The sequence below is a fragment of the Maylandia zebra genome, linkage group LG12 (assembly GCF_041146795.1).
Source record: "Maylandia zebra isolate NMK-2024a linkage group LG12, Mzebra_GT3a, whole genome shotgun sequence".
Classification (NCBI taxonomy): domain Eukaryota; kingdom Metazoa; phylum Chordata; class Actinopteri; order Cichliformes; family Cichlidae; genus Maylandia; species Maylandia zebra.
In genome coordinates this window covers 37,327,835-37,339,877 of record NC_135178.1, presented here as the reverse complement: position 1 = coordinate 37,339,877, position 12,043 = coordinate 37,327,835, and the positions used below count along the sequence as shown (strand labels likewise).

Sequence of the window (12,043 nt, the reverse complement as noted above, 5' to 3'; positions counted from 1 at the left end):
GACTTCTTCTGTTCAGAGGTGGATGTGTTCTCTGAACAGCATCTCTTCATCTCTATATATTTCCCCCCACACGGTAAGCCTCACTGCTGTGAAGTCAACACACAGCCCCCGTGGGGGGCCAGCACTGAAGGACAGTCCTCCAACACTGTTGGATGCGTTGATTTTCAGGCTGTTAACAAGGAGAGGTGATGCACCAAGCACTGTTTCAAGTAGACTGAAGAAAAACGTCCAAATGTTTTGAACAATGTAGCTCAATATAATCTTGGCAATTTTTAGGTTTGTTTGTTCGCACTATTAAAAATAGGTGGCTCGTTTTGTTATGAACAAGACATGGCTGTGTTTTTTAAACTTTGAATTGTAAACTTGAACTTTTTAAAATCATCACCAATGGTGTTTCACAGAGAAAATAAAGTTTTGAATGAGTGGTCGACCTGCATCCGTCCATCTTTGAAGTTTCCTCACATGGCCGAAATTGCAGTGGCTGCTTGTGATGATCTGCAAGATTAAATTAGGTTCAGTCTGGTGTATCCTCACTTATCTAAGAAATGTTAACTAAGCAGTGCATCATCTGTGAGTATGACATCAAAATATGCATCTGTAGAGTGATTCACATTACCTCAAGAAAATGTGGCCAGTATTTTTTGTATTATATTTGTATTTTTATAGAATCTTTTGCACCTGTATAGTTTTATTGGTGATGTTAGATGTTTTTCATGGACACTGAAACCTAATGAAACCTTTAGAAGCCTTGGATACAGCACATGAAAAAAATATAAAGAGTAACTGAAGTTAAGTTAAATTATGTGTATTGACAAATTCTTCTATACTTTATTTTATTTACTAGGTGCATTTCAAAATATTGTCAATAGTGCTTAATGGTACTTGAGACAACAATTTTTTCTTCCCTGAATTAAGTTGAAGTAGTTGCAGCAACTAACCAGAGGTTGAGGAGGTTGCACGCTCAACCTCTCGGTGACCACTTGGTTGCCAAAATTTCTACATTCAATTGCAAGGGAATTGCACGGGTCACCTAGTGGGAGGCAACCTCCAAGTCATTGTGCTCCAACTCAGACTGATTGCAATCACTCTCAACAGACATAATTGCCATCAAATATCTAAAAACTCTTTATGTTCCATCTATGCTAAAGTCATCTGCAATGCATCTCTTTGTGGTTAGACTTCACTCAGCTGGTTGTATTCTGATAACGTTCCTGACACAGATGCAGGGCCGCCAAGCATCGTTTTCATATTTGAACTCATTCCTGCAGCAACGTTGTCACTATTTGTGAAGTCATTTCTTCCAGTCTGAGGTTCCGGCTGGATAATGATAATGGGAATTTCTGTATGTGCAGCTGGCAACAGATTTGCACGAGACGTTTGTACAATATTATCTTTATTCATGACCATTTGGATGTTTTGTTGCTCACAAAAACACAGATACACCCTCACACGGTCTGGGCATGTTGAAATATCCCTTGATTTAAAGAGGAAAAAAAGACAGAAAAGAAAAAAGCAGGACAGAAAAAAAAAAGCATACAGGGAGTGCAGAATTATTAGGCAAATGAGTATTTTGTCCACATCATCCTCTTCATGCATGTTGTCTTACTCCAAGCTGTATAAGCTCGAAAGCCTACTACCAATTAAGCATATTAGGTGATGTGCATCTCTGTAATGAGAAGGGGTGTGGTCTAATGACATCAACACCCTATATCAGGTGTGCATAATTATTAGGCAACGTCCTTTCCTTTGGCAAAATGGGTCAAAAGAAGGACTTGACAGGCTCAGAAAAGTCAAAAATAGTGAGATATCTTGCAGAGGGATGCAGCAGTCTCAAAATTGCAAAGCTTCTGAAGCGTGATCATCGAACAATCAAGCGTTTCATTCAAAATAGTCAACAGGGTCGCAAGAAGCGTGTGAAAAAACCAAGGCGCAAAATAACTGCCCATGAACTGAGAAAAGTCAAGCGTGCAGCTGCCAAGATGCCACTTGCCACCAGTTTGGCCATATTTCAGAGCTGCAACATCACTGGAGTGCCCAAAAGCACAAGGTGTGCAATACTCAGAGACATGGCCAAGGTAAGAAAGGCTGAAAGACGACCACCACTGAACAAGACACACAAGCTGAAACGTCAAGACTGGGCCAAGAAATATCTCAAGACTGGTTTTTCTAAGGTTTTATGGACTGATGAAATTAGAGTGAGTCTTGATGGGCCAGATGGATGGGCCCGTGGCTGGATTGGTAAAGGGCAGAGAGCTCCAGTCCCACTCAGACGCCAGCAAGGTGGAGGTGGAGTACTGGTTTGGGCTGGTATCATCAAAGATGAGCTTGTGGGGCCTTTTCGGGTTGAGGATGGAGTCAAGCTCAACTCCCAGTCCTGATGCCAGTTTCTGGAAGACACCTTCTTCAAGCAGTGGTACAGGAAGAAGTCTGCATCCTTCAAGAAAAACATGATTTCCATGCAGGACATTGCTCCATCACACGCGTCCAAGTACTCCACAGCGTGGCTGGCAAGAAAGGGTATAAAAGAAGAAAAACTAATGACATGGCCTCCTTGTTCACCTGATCTGAACCCCATTGAGAACCTGTGGTCCATCATCAAATGTGAGATTTACAAGGAGGGAAAACAGTACACCTCTCTGAACAGTGTCTGGGAGGCTGTGGTTGCTGCTGCACGCAATGTTGATGGTGAACAGATCAAAACACTGACAGAATCCATGGATGGCAGGCTTTTGAGTGTCCTTGCAAAGAAAGGTGGCTATATTGGTCGCTGATTTGTTTTTGTTTTGTTTTTGAATGTCAGAAATGTATATTTGTGAATGTGGAGATGTTATATTGGTTTCACTGGTAAAAATAAATCATTGAAATGGGTATATATTTGTTTTTTTTTAAGTTGCCTAATAATTCTGCACAGTAATAGTCACCTGCACACACAGATATCCCCCTAAAATAGCTCAAACTAAAAACTACTTCCAAAAACATTCAGCTTTGATATTAATGAGTTTTTTGGGTTCATTGAGAACATGGTTGTTGTTCAATAATAACATTATTCCTCAAAAATACAACTTGCCTAATAATTCTGCACTCCCTGTACACACAACCACCACTTTTCCCCACTGATTCAACACTAACACAATTAGGGTCCTTAAGGGAATATACACTCAGTGATCAGAACAATGAAACTACTCGTCTGTGAAGGAAGGTGTTTTCTGTCAATGTGGAATGAGCGCTGGAGATGGAGGGCTTTCACTTGGCACAGCTTTGGTTCATCTAATCATGGAAATGATTAGCTTGAGTCATGCCCTGCAGAATTTTTGCAAAAAGCAGCAAAACATCAGAGGCACATAATAAATTAAGAAAATGGGGCATTTTATCCTGTCATTATAAGAAGATAAACAAAGAATAGTTGTAGGAATGTTCAAGGAAATTAGTTTGCCATTAGACTCGGGAGCATATTAATGTTGAACTGTACTTCTGCTTTTGTGCACAGCCAGAATACTTATTGTCTCTGAACTCCCCTCGAGCCAGTGGTGCTTCAAGGTGGTACTAAGCAGAGACTCTATTGTTCTGGTCACTGAGTATATAAAACAGAGATGGAAGGCAAGTATCAGCTTTTGAAAGTAGAACAAAAAGAAATCAGAAAAGCATTAAACAGAGATTCTGTCCAAAATCACTCACTATTCCAGACTAGCTTAAAAAGCAGGAATGAGCTTAGTTGGGAAATTGCTTTCCGATATTCACTGGACACCATTTACACATTATTCTAAGGCAGTCACATAAATGAATTCATTTTTAATCATTTAACTACAAGAAAAATTAGAAGTCGTGACCATCTATAGATTTCAGGTCATGTTAATGAGTCATTTTAACATACTTGATAATTTTTGATCACTGTACATAGACATTAATTCTCACTAGACAGCTGGACGACATTAGAGGAAAAAAAGGGAGAATAGAAATTTGTAGACTAAAAGAGAAATAATGAACAATTTTGGACAAATATGCATCTTTTCTCAAAGACACTATCAAAAAATAGACCAGAGTAATCCTGTGTTTGTTTTTATAAATAAATAGTACTGCAGCGTGTGCGTCGTACAGTGGAGCAGCGTTCACAGACCTTGAAGACACATCTAGTTCCTTTCAGGATGGGATGAATTCAGAGCATATGCTTTGCACTCACGAATTCTCACCATCCTTCTCGTCAGCAACAACAACACAGACTGTTCGTCTCAGTCTGCATAGCTAAGCATTAAGCTACAAGTACGTCATATCACAGGTAGCAAATCATATGAGAACACAAAGTGGCTGCCATAAAGTCACTAGCAACCAGTTTGAGACCACGTTCAGACTGGTCTGCGTAAGAAGATGCTTCTCTTATTCATTATCTCCAATAAGGCAGTGCATAAGTCATCATGGGTTAGATTGCCATGTGTGCCACACCAGGTCAAAAATGCCCCCCCCCCCCTCCCTTTTTTTTCTTTTGCAAATGATGTCACTAGGCCACTTTATTAGATACACCTTGGAGTACTAGGCTGAACCTCATTTTGCCACAGGTCGGCATGAGGTGTTTAAACAAAGGTCAGCTGGCGATAATGGCCCCAAAGTGGACCAAGGAAATATCCTTCCCATCTTAATATTATGAATCCGAGTCGGACTCTTTCCCGATGGGTGATGGACTCTGGCAGGGCTGGTCTTTGTCACCAATTCTGTTGTACTCAAGGTGCAGCCAAGTGTCAGAAGGCTTTCACTTCGGTGGCCTCAGAATCTCATCTCTGCTTTTCGCAGATGATGTGGTTCTGTTGGCTTCATCGGGTGATGGCTTTCAGCTCGCACTGGAACGGTTCACGGCCGAGTGTGAAGCGGTGGAAATGAGAATCAGCACCTCCAAATCTGAGGCCATGGTCCTCAGCTGGAAAAGGGTGGAGTGCCCACTCTGGGTCAGGGATGAGTTCAAGCTCCAAGTGGAGGACTTTAAGTATCTCGAGGTCTTGTTCACGAGTGACGGGAGAAGGGAGCGGGAGACAGACGGTGCTGCAGCTGCAGTGATGCTGGCGTTGTACTGGTCCATGGTGGTAAAGAGAGAGCTGAGTGTAAAAGCAAATCTCTCAATTTACCATTCGACCTACGTCCCTACCCTCACCTATGGCCACGAAAGAACGAGATCGCGGATACAAGCGGTGGAAATGAGCTTCCTCCGAAGGGTGGACGGCCTCTCCCTTAGAGATAGTGTAAGGAGCTCAGACATCCGGGAGGGGCTCAGATTAGAGCCGCTGCTCCGCCACATCGAAAGGAGCCAGGTGAGGTGGATCAGGTCTGATAAGGATGCCTCCTGGGCACCTCGTGGGTGAGGTGTTCTGGACATGTCCCACCTGGAGGAGTCCCTGGGGCAGACCCCCCAAGGCTGGCCTGGGAACGCCTTGGTGTTCCGCCGGACAAGGTGGGCAGGGAGAGAGAGGTCTGGGGTTCTCTGCTTAGACTGCTACCCCCGGAGAAGCAGATGGATGGCTCAGTCAGTCAATATTGATGAGTTTGTAGCCTGGGTTTCCTGTTCTCAGCTGACAGAAGTGGCTCTGGTCTTCTGTTTCTGTAGCCCTTCTGCTTCCAGGGGGGGGAGGTTGAAAAAGACCAGCCCATCTGGCACCAACAACCTTCAGTTGGTCACTCCGAACATGTCTGCACACCTGGATGCTTAGAAATCTCTGTTAATAAGCTGAACAGGTGTACCCAATAAAGTGTCTAAGATGTGTCGCAGGTCTGTCTGTTTTAATGTCATCAGGCTTTTTCAGAGGCACATCTGTTTAAATCTGGTCATTAAACTTCTGGTCTCCCTAATATATAACAAACGTGTCAAGAAATTGTTATTTTACCACTATTGGCATGAATTAGAGGCATTAAGACATTTCATTAGAAACTTGATTATAAACCTTGCCTAAATTTTGTGCTGACAATCACAGAGGTAATAGATAATCTGATGAATAGCCCTTCACAATTTAAAATAGGACACCGTTCGCTTCCTCGCCTTCAGTAAAAACCTACAATCTCCATTCTATTAAAAAAAGTCCACATTTGTGTCCCATTAAATAAACAATATTTACGAACACAAACACAAAAGAACACACATGCTACTACACAAAATAGTCACATGCAAGCTACACAAAGGTACCAAGAGATCACAAAAAGTATTTCACAGTAATTCATTGCAATGTGATTATTTTTTTTCACCACAGGCACCAAAAAGTACAAATTCATTACATTCAAAACTGGACCTTCACACATGTTTGTGCTAAATGTGTTTGCTGGAGTGTTGTGTACCTCAGCAGTGTTGTCGTGTTTAAGTTATTGTTGACGTCTTTGGCAGTAAAATCAAAACAGCTCACTGCTTGAATCAGAGAAAAGTGTAACGGCTACATAACAAAATGAGAAACGCACCAAAATGTGGAACCAATATCTATTTTTGGCTTAACTAATGGTACAACTAGTACTTTGAAGCTGAAAAACAAAAATATGTGAGTATTGTCTGATGTCTTGGTATTAATTATCAAATGCACCATCTGGATCTTGGTTCTGTTCATTTAATATTTACAGTGTTTATTTTTCTGCAGGTATTTTTGTTTGTTTGTGTAAGAAGTTAAACCAGGAACCAGGAATGATGCTATAAAATGTGTTATTTGGACGCTGTAGCGAAACTTGTTCTTTATATTTGCATTAATATTTAAAAAAAAACAACCTTGTTGTGGCTGTGATGTATCCATGCTGTGGCTTGCTTGGATAAGAGAGGCTGGATTTGCTACATGCACTTTGGATCCAAGTTTAGATCTCGTAACTGCCCAGATTCCCCAGTCTTAACTTAAATTTTAAGCGCTCTTGAGCCACTCCTCAGTTCTTTGTTTTTGCTTCCAAGAAGCCAGATTTTCTTCTCATTCTTTTAAAGCAAACCTTCTCCAGGCTTTCTGAAGGTCTTTCAAAGTTTTTCTTTGGACATTGACTGCTTTTTCACTCATTTCAATCCTCTGATTATTTTTAGAGCAATGCTTTTGTTGTTTTTTTTAAGCCACTTAAATGACTCATAGGTCAGTATTAAGTGTAAAAACTGCACTTTAATCGAGGGATGAAATATCTGCAGCAGCTGAACAGTATCTAATGTCAGGTCCTTAGAAAGAGATGCATTTCTTCAGGACCTGAGATCCATCTGGCCCTCCATCCATATACTGTTCACTAGTCTCATCACAAATGGTCTCAGTGGACACGTTGGCTGCCAGGAAGCCATTTTTGAAGGGAAACAGTGGGAAAAGGCTAAGGTTATAGAAATTACACACAAATCAGTGGCAACAGGTCTGATGGCGTGATGAACCTAAACGGTATAACTGTGATGGTTTAGGAGCGTTGTCATGTTTGGGGCTGCATTTCAAGCAGTGGTGTTGGAGATCTTCTCAGAATTGATGAATTACGAGCACGGAAAATTGAACCACCATCTGAAAAGCACGTGGATTAGCAATCGCTACATTTTTCAGCATGACAGTGATCCCAAACACAGTGCCTATGCAGTAAAAGCATACCTGGATAGAAAAACGCACACTGGAACAATATATTAAAGCAGACTGGGAACGTCTTGACGGAGACCGGAATAAAAGGCAGGAACATTCAGAGAAGAGCTTTGAATGTCTTTGCGGGAGCCTGGAGAACTATTTAAAGAAATAACAAGAATAAATAAAGCTTGCCTTATACACTGTATTTCAGTTCATGCTGTCCATAAATCAGGACAACCTCAGCAAAATATGAAGAAATGAGTGGTGGCTCAAGACTCATGTAAATTTTTATTATTATTTCATGAGAATTCATATTTGAAGTACTGATTTGATTAAAGGACCAGTGGCACCCAATGCTCTAACTTAAAAAAAACACTCAGCTATACTGAGTATATGTTTCTTTGCCCACATTCACGCTGCATTTTTTTCTCTCTACAGTGAATTATGAATTCTTTCGGCATGTATAATCAATATGGCATAAAGTTGAATTTGAGTAGCAGTATGAAGTGAAGAAGTGAGCAGGCTGTTTGGGGTCAAATCAGGGTCTAAAGGGAGACATGCACCCTCTTCAGCAGACATGTCGAGGTCAGCGGTTATGTTGTTAGCAGTTACATTAAATGGCAGAATACGTTATGACCACAAAGACCAAGGGTGTGACTGCAGTGTAAAGGTTAGCGGGAGTTATAAAATGCCTGGAAACCATGTCTGGCACCATAATAAAACAGTGTAAAGATGGCAGTTTGTTTTTGATATTTCTAAACAAGACAGAGACTTGGTCTTCATCTAATCATTGAAAACCTAATGTTTTGGGACAATGACTCTCATATAGCAATAATTGATGACATCGAGTCCAGTACATTGTGCCCAGTGCACACAAAAAAAGTGTCGGATGGATGTCACCTCTGAGCCTTGCATTCATTCATTCATCATGCTGAGACCGCGCACCGGTCAACTGCAGGGAAGCAGCCACTTTCAGGCTAAATGTGTTTGTCTCTTGTAAGTTCAGTTAGTTTCTACGTGCACGTGGATATCCGTTTACTGAACTGGTTGATGTGGACAACTTGTCAAGCGTAAGTTTGCCTGCCTTTGAGAAGTGTCCGAGTTTTTTAGCATTAGCGGATCCATTTATTTCCCTCTGGGACGGCAGTGATCACTGTGCACTTACTCACAGCAGGCAAAGAGCTACAACCTGCTGTGCTGAAAGGCTTCTGCTGATTTTGCAATAATTTGATGTTTTGATTTTTTTAAAACATGACATATTCACACTAAAGCTAAAGGTTGGAGTGATATGAAGAAATTTTAGGTTGTAGAGCTCAACTTTAAAACTGAATTGTATCACATTACATGGCATATTATCAGTGTGTATATATCTGTGCTGTAAAGACTCAGCAGTAGAAATCTGCATGAAATTAGCATCTAAAACGTGGAAATTATTGGACTGTGAACATGTTTATCTGAGAGGTAAATAATGCCTACCTTAACTGACACCACATGCCTTATCCTGGATGTAGTGGTATTCTTTTCATTTCGGGATGTAGAATTTTTTTTTTTCTTGCAGTCTCAGCAAGCATATGTGATTCAGCTGCACTGAGCTATATTAGTGATTGGGCTTAGCGGGTTCATGACTTCTTGGGTGACTGCCTTGTCCCTAAAAGCAGCTGTCCTGCACATTTCACTGCAGGCATTCATCATTAGAGAACGCTGACAGTGTTTCCAAAATGGATCACTGACTGCAACTCATTGTAAACTCCAACTGTACGCAAACTCATTACAGCCTGATATGAAGTTGCTCTGATGCTATTTGCAGTAAATATTTGCCTGCGGTGGTTTTGCCAAAAGCAGCGACTAAAATCAGTCGAGTTTCTGGGTGATTTTATTTAGTGATGGCTGGCCTGGTTAGCCTTTGCTGCACTTTTCAGGCTTACTTGAGGGGTTTTGTAGCAGGAGAGAGATGCAAACACGAGATGTGTTGCTTACTGAAAGGGTAAACTACATAAAGCAATGTTAAATTTTAACCTTTGTATAAATCGACACATATAAAGATGTCAACAAGACCAAAGCATTAAAGTGTTGGCAATCTGAATGTGTTGTGTATTTACCGAGGTACCCCTTGAAGTTGTTCTAGTTTAGATCTCACAGCTGCCAGAGTTTATAATGTAAATAATGTAAAATCATGATGTTTTTGTTGATTACAGCTTTACTTTTTCTGTGATTTATAATCTTTTCTATGAATATTTTCAAAATTGCTTGAAAAAGGACATTTAGTACAAAAAGCGACTGAAGTCATTCATTGGATCATATTTACATTGTGACGACAGCACAACAGGGTTCAGAGAGATTTTAAAAAATCAAATTAAATGACAGGAAAAGATTTGATGTGTTTACACGGCACATTCATAAAGGGCTCATTGAAGGTTTCTGTATAAATAATGTGCATAATTGCACGTTGACGTGTGGATGTTTACAGAGCAGATTTTAGGGTAAAATCCTGAATGAAAATTTTGTAAATGGATAATCATAGCTTTCATCTCTTTGCCATCTATAGGGCTTTATGCCCGAATAAAAAAACCCAGTAAATGTGTCACCTGCAGAATATCTGTTAGCAAGTATCATCTTTCCTGCTTAATGTCTTTCTGTCAATAAAAAGACACAAACTGTCTTCAGTTCAAAGCAACATCTTCACAAAAAATGATTCTAATGTTTTAATGTCAACAGATCATTAGCACATTTATTATGTGACCTTATTTTAGTTATCATAAGCAAAGTACATGTTTATCATTTTTAATTCAATCTCTATAGCAGAGCTCTCAAACCTAAGCCTCTTTGCCCATCTCCAGTGTCTCTGAGAAAAATCTTGGTGAATATCAGAACTCGCAGCAAACTCTCCTAACTACTGGTGTGTTTGCTCTGCTGCTGGACTTTAATCAAAATCAAGTGGAAACCTTCCTTTTTTAAGTTTTACAACCTTTAATTATCACTTTTGCACAAACAGGGTTTTTTCTGTCTTTGTGGTTTTGGAGTTACTCTGTTTCAAAGAAGGCCATCCATTCTCTTAGCTGCTTATCCGACTGTCATGGAGGAGGCTACTCTGGACAGGTTGATTGCAGGGCTGACACAGAAAGACAACCATCCGTAGCTACGCCTAAAGACCGTTCGTGTCTCCATATGCATGTTAGATCAAAAACTGCTTAATTATGGCTACTTTCATAACTGTTACATCCTGTGAGGCTGTGGGAGTGTGTGGGTGGGGTGTTTGCCCGCTCTCCCCGCCTCCTCTCTTGCCACTCCTACCCCCTCTGTCTCTCTCACTCTCCTCTCTCCCCAGGACACAGCTGCTTTTGATTAGCCTCGTTTGCCACCTGACTCCAGTCAGCAATCACCTCTGAGGCTATTTAAAAAGGCTGATTGCTCCTGCTTTACAGTCTACTACTTCTCCTCCTTTGAGTTGATTCACACAAACTTGCCTTTCTTAGTGTAAAGATGTCACCTTTCTGCACCATTTTTATAGGAGCAGCTACAAACTGGGTTACAAAACAGCTTGTTGTAAGCCTCTAGATTAATGGCATAAAAATCATAGAAAAAGATTTCATATTTACTGAAATTACTTGTTAGTTGATCTCTGAAGTGAGTGTGATATGCTGTGGCTGTGATAGCAGAGCATAAAAACATGCCTCGCTTTAAAAAAAGAACTGTTCTCATGTATTAATGCATCTGTGAATATAAAAGATCGTGATGACTAATACTTGCTAATAGTTGCTACATCAACCTCCACTTCTTTTCTCAACTCCTTTATTCCTCATTTGAGCCCTTTGACTTTTATATCTTGTGTATGTTGTTTGACTTAATAAAGCAGTTCAAACATTAGGCGACACAAACCACACAACGTGGGATTTCTCCTCGTGATCTGAAAGTTGCCGAAGGTTTCAGCAGCAGCAGCAGTGAATAATACGAGACAGATGTTGGGAGAATTTTTGTTCGTGTAGTTTGCCACATTACAAAGACATATCTTGAAATCTTCTCTGCAAGTGTCATGCTGTCATGTTTGATGCATCTTTATACATTTATACACAGAAATTTTATATGGTGCAGATTAAAGATTAAAGGGACACTTGAGCATTACTGTGAAGGGATCTGGGGGCTCTTTTATGCTTTCGGGGACATTTATCAGATTTGTACGTCTGTTTTTGTCTCCTATAATGAAACGTTTCTGTCGTGATCAGGGCAGTTTCTTCAAGTTTGACAGGGGCTCCTTAAAAAGTTATGAATCATTAAAAGACTAGAAATGCATTTTGAAAGGATGGCGCTCATCCCTCCGTCACAGTTTTGGACCTGAAATCTTACATGGTGTTGTTGGCTGCTCTTTTTTCCCCTTTAATTTGACACCATCTGTATGTCAAGTGTGCAGCAGCCTGTTATCAAAGCAATATTGACAAGTCTAATTGACCATTCTGCAACGGACAGCAGGAATATTAAGTCCTGCCCTTGCACGTGTGTCACATGGTGTGCATCTGAAGTGATAA

The 12,043-nt window shown here is 40.6% G+C and overlaps 1 protein-coding gene across 1 annotated transcript in view; it reads right to left on the bottom strand.

Moving 5' to 3' along the window:
* Positions 1-5,864: 5,864 nt before the first annotated feature.
* npffr2a (neuropeptide FF receptor 2a) overlaps positions 5,865-12,043 on the bottom strand; it is a 32,943-nt gene continuing 26,764 nt past the window's right edge. Inside the window, exon 4 of the mRNA XM_004555633.4 lies at positions 5,865-12,043. This exon is cut by the window's right edge and continues 1,096 nt beyond it. The gene's annotated coding sequence lies outside the window, so the exon portion shown is untranslated.